The following is a 5,358-nucleotide window of genomic DNA, read 5'->3' on the forward strand; positions in this document are numbered from 1 at the left end:
AGAATGCCACTGCACTCAATTTTGCACCAAGTCTTCCGTTAGATCCAAGTACTTCATGTCGTTTATTAAAGTCTCTTTCCAAGTCTTCCTAGGTATTTTGCCTTGAGCCTCTGTCTCATAGTTACATTCCTAACCGGAACATCTGTAGGTCTTCGTTTCACATGTCCAAACCACCTTAACCGATTTTGTCCTATCGTATCTTCGATTGAGGTCACTCGTACTTTACCTTAGATATCCTCGTTCTTAATCTTGTGCATTCTCGTGTGCCCACACATCCAACTAAACATTCTCATCTCCGCTACACTTATTTTTTGCATGTGTTGATGCTTGACTGCCCAACATTCCATGTCATAAACCATTGTTGGCCTTATTGCCGTTTTATAAAAATTTCTCTTGAGCTTTAGAGGCATACGACAGTCACACAACGCGCATGATACACTCTTCAACTTCATCCAACCAGCTTGTATTCTATGGTTGAGATCTTCGTCCAACTGTCCATTCTTTTGTAAGATATATCCAAGATCACGAAAGCGTTCACTCTTTGATGCTTCTTGATCTCCATTCTTCCCATATCTCATTTGGATCCCCATTCTCATTGAATTTTCACTCCATATACTCTATCTTTGACCTATTTAGGCGAAGACCTTTAGATTCCAACAATTCCCAAAAAAGTTAAGCTTTACATTTACCCCCTCATGTATTTCATCTATCAACATTATATCATCCACGAAAAACATACACCAATAGATATAATCTTGAATATGTCCGGTTAACTCATCCATTGCTAATTCAAAAAGATACGAACTTTAAGTTATGGACTTAAAGGGCGCTCTTTCGATATCTTTATTGATAATATCCAAAATTCATCTTGATCATTACTGCCATTTCTGATACGCATTGCGGGGAATCTAAGTGAGTGTCCATCTAAAAGTGGCTAATTGGTTCTCCAACGCTCGCATTTGAATACTTGGATTAGTAAATCTTACGACAATTGGCAATCACAAAAGAGGAAATTGCGTGATGAAAATGTTTGCAACTTGGCATCGTTAAAATTCACCAGTGGTATAAACATATATGGAAATTGGAATCCCTCCTGTATATTTTGTTGATAAGAGGTAGTAGATGCCTTCCCTTCTCCTTATTCATACCTTTGTACCCCCACAATCCTGTATGGCCTGAAAATAACATACCAAATTCAAGGAATTTGCAACTTTAGAGATTATTGATGCTATAATTTGGAAGTTTCGTTGTCCACTTGAAAATGTTACTGAGGAATCTAAGTTGTCGATTATCTATGAATTCAAAATCTGTATTAAAAAGAAAGAAAATATGCATGCTTCATCGCCTGCCTTAATTTGAAGGTAGGCCAGCCAGAGTTGCCAAAATCTAAGCTTTTGAAATCCCTCACTAGGGCCAGAAGTAAGGCCACATTCCAATATGTTTATCTCACTTTTGCCCCTAAAACTGCCATTTATCTCGTCATCTTACATGGAAAGAAATTTAAAGAATTTAATGAAAAATCCCATGGAAGGAAAGAAAGTCTGGATACGTCCATATCTGTTCTTGTTAATGAACTCCAGACAAGAATTATCTGCAACTCCAAAAAAGAAAATCTGGATTTTAATGGAGATAAGATTTTGAGTCATGAATTCACAGTATAAAGTAGTCTTCAAGACTTTAGTTTCTATGCACTCAACGATGGCTAAGCATGCAGCTTCCCTTTTTTCTTATGCTCTATCCGCTCTCCTACACACTGCAAGCTTATCGTGTGAAGCCATTGATAGCGACGATAGAAAAGTTTGTATTGTAAACATCGAGTCACTTCCTAATGATGAGGCATGATGAGTCAATTTCATATTATATATTTTACCTTATTTTTAGTATTTTTGGTTAATATTTTGGAAGAATTTTGATACTTTGAATTGTATTTCCAATATAGGACTTTCGACTTCCTTTGGAGCAAAACATGGTCAAATGGACGAATTTTGGCGTAATTCCAGTTGGAGTACGATCGTGAGTTACTTAGCTTGATCGTATCAAAATATCATATTTTCTACCAAGCGGTTATTTTCTGGCAATAAAATAAAGGAGTGATACGCGGTGCTGGAATAGTGACGTTTTGGGCTTGACTTGCGTTTTTGCTAGAGTAAAGCCTTGAGCCTTAGCATGAATATGTAATTTTATTAATTTGCTTATGAATGGATGCATGCTTGCTTTTAATTATTAATCACCGCGATTAAACTATCTAATTATCTTAGTCATTCGCGACCATTAGGGTTTTTAGACAAGTAATTTGTTGCAATTTCTGTTGGAATATCACCCTGAAATTAAGGAGGGCTTCCTGTGATTGGTAATTGTAAGTTCACTTAAGGTGAACATCATGCTCTTAAGGGTTGCATGGTTTTTCAAAGGGTTTTCACAAAGCTTAATGAGTCTTACATGTTTATATTTGATTTGAACATCACAAACGGGTTGTATGTTAGGTATACGTTTTCACTTGAACATCACGAGGAAAATATGCATTAGGAAAACCTCACCTTCAAAGCATGTATGTAGAAATTCATATCTAAATGATAAAATTGCATAGGATTGTTAAGGGGACGGCAGAACCCTAGGTTGTACAAATTGACTTTCTTTAAATTGTTCTCTAGTTAATTTTTTTTAATTGTTTTATTTTAAAATTCGTTTTTATTATATTAAATTATAAAATCAACATTTTCCAAACTTTGTTTTCAATAATTAATTAAGAGTTGGTTTTAAACACAAATTATTTATTCAAGAAAACGACCTTGTTTGAGCCGCTATACTACAACAACCTTGTACTCTCGCAAGTATTTTTTAAGTGTATTTTAAGTGTTTTTATCCTTACTTTTGCAGGTGGTAAAAATACCTATCCAGGCATACTCGCCACCATCTCACCACCTCGGTATGCTAGAGAGAGTTGTTGGCAGCAATTCGGCTGCAAATGTCTTGGTTCACAGTTACAAAAGGAGTTTCAATGGATTTGCAGCCAAGCTCACTGACCCTGAAAGTGAAAGACTTGCTAACATGAAGGAAGTAGTCTCTGTCTTTCCAAGCAAAACTTTCCAACTTCAAACAACAAGATCTTGGGACTTCATGGGTGTCAGTGAGAATATCACTCGAAATGCCACAGCTGAGAGTGATGTTATTGTTGGTCTTATTGACACTGGAATTTGGCCGTAATCCAACAGTTTTAAAGACGAGGGTTTTGGGCCTGCTCCCCGGAAGTGGAAAGGTGTTTGTAAAGGTGGCCAAAACTTCACCTGCAACAACAAGATCATTGGAGCTCGGTTTTACAATCCAACGGAGTCTGCAAGGGATATTATTGGTCATGGAACCCACACTGCCTCAACAGCAGCAGGGAACACGGTAAAGGATGTGGTTATGGACTAGCACAAGGTACTGCAAGAGGAGGAGTTCCCTCATGTAGAATTGCTGCATATAGTGTATGCAATGTTGAAGGGTGCAGTGCTGATGGTTTATTGAGTGCTTTTGATGATGCTATTGCCGATGGAGTTGACATCATTTCAATTTCAATTGGTCCCAGTTCTGCAGCTCCTTTTCATTACGATCCTATAGCAATTGGTGCGTTTCATGCAATGGAGAAAGGGATACTAACCTCAAACGCTGCAGGCAACAATGGTCCTGAAGAGGGTACTGTATCGAGTGTGGCACCATGGATTCTTACAGTTGCAGCAAGTAGCATAGATCGTCGGATCATTGACATGGTTGTTCTTGGAAACAGAAGGACACTCATCGGGAGTTCAGTGAACTCTTTCACATTAAATGGAACAAGTTTTCCGCTGATATACGGGAAAGATGCTTCACGTATTTGCCCTGAATTATCTGCTGGGAATTGCGAACCAGATTGCCTAGAAGGTAATTTAGTTAAAGGAAAGATTGTGTTATGTGATCAGTACGTTGGAAATGTTGAGGCTCATAAAGCTGGTGCACTAGGCTCAGTTTTAAACACTTCCAATGCAGATGCTTCTTTCATTGTACCGCTGCCTGCAACGGGTTTAAGCAACCAAGAATACGGTATCATCAAGTCCTACCTGAAATCCATGAAAGATCCTCAAGCTGACATATTACCAAGTGAAGTCATAAAAGATGATACTGCACCTGTTGTCTCCTTCTCTTCACGTGGACCTAATCCAATCTCGCTCGAAATTATTAAGCCGGATATAAGTGCCCCAGGGGTAGATATTTTGGCTGCATATTCGCCAGATGCTCCCATCACACAAAGCCGCGGAGACAAGAGACGAGTAAAATACAACATAGCTTCCGGAACATCCATGGCTTGCCCCCACTCCTCTGGTGTAGCTGCATTTATTAAAACAATCCATCCGGATTGGTCTCCAGCAGCCATCAAATCATCTCTTATGACTACTGCTAAGCCCATGAATCGTACCAACACTTCCCCCGGTGAATTTGCTTATGGATCAGGGCATATTGATTCTGTAAAAGCTGTAGATCCGGGGCTTCTAGAGAAGATTACATAAAGTTGCTCTGCTCGTTCTTGGATGATTCCAAAGTTAGAATTATAGCAGGAGACAACACCACTTGCCCCACAGGTCCTGAAAAAGGATCACAATCACCCTTCAATGGCAGCAAAAGTTACACCAATGAAATCATTTATGGTTACTTTTCGTTGAACAGAAAAAAATGTTGGCCCTGCAACCTCAACTTACAAGGCTAAAATCCTGCCAGGCCCTAAGGTTGACATCAAAGTGGTTCCTGAAGTTCTTTCGTTCAAGTCCTTGAATGAGGAGAAGAATTTCAATTTGAGCATTGTTAGAACAGGTTTGCCAGATGGATCTCATGTCTCTGCAGAGCTGATCTGGTCTGAGGAAACTCATAGCATTAGAAGTCCAATTCTCATAAGCAGCTCAGTAATGTAACCATAATTTCATCAGTGGAAACTCCATTGTTGCAAAGCAACAAATTTTCTTGTTATATCTGATCCTTTGTTAAACTAGTTAAGTTTTTAATAAATGCAGACAACCTTGGAACTGTAATGTTACTAGAAAATCTGTTTTTGGTCATCCGTAAGAATTTTTTATTTTTATTTCTTTAGCAACAGTAACTAGAAATTATGCCTTCTGTATGTTTGCAATCTTTCTTTTCTATGGAATTGTGTGAATTTGATGCAGTCAGCAGGAGTTCAAGTTTACGACAACTACTCATAACTACAACAGTTTACTGAATTATTTGCCGATTCTGCGACAATGGCACATAAGATTCATTTTCCGAGCAACAAAACTTTGGTGGTAGCTTTTCAGGACTGATGCATAAGTTTTGGAACTGTTTACAGCTTTCGTAGGGGCTTCCCTCACT

At 38.5% G+C, this 5,358-nt stretch overlaps 1 pseudogene; it reads left to right on the plus strand.

Moving 5' to 3' along the window:
- Positions 1–1,698: 1,698 nt before the first annotated feature.
- On the plus strand, positions 1,699–4,922 carry LOC137733543 (subtilisin-like protease SBT4.4 pseudogene; annotated as a pseudogene).
- The last annotated feature ends 436 nt before the right edge of the window (positions 4,923–5,358 follow it).

This window comes from Pyrus communis, chromosome 7 (assembly GCF_041283825.1).
Source record: "Pyrus communis isolate YQ-2024b chromosome 7, ASM4128382v1, whole genome shotgun sequence".
Classification (NCBI taxonomy): Eukaryota; Viridiplantae; Streptophyta; class Magnoliopsida; order Rosales; family Rosaceae; genus Pyrus; species Pyrus communis.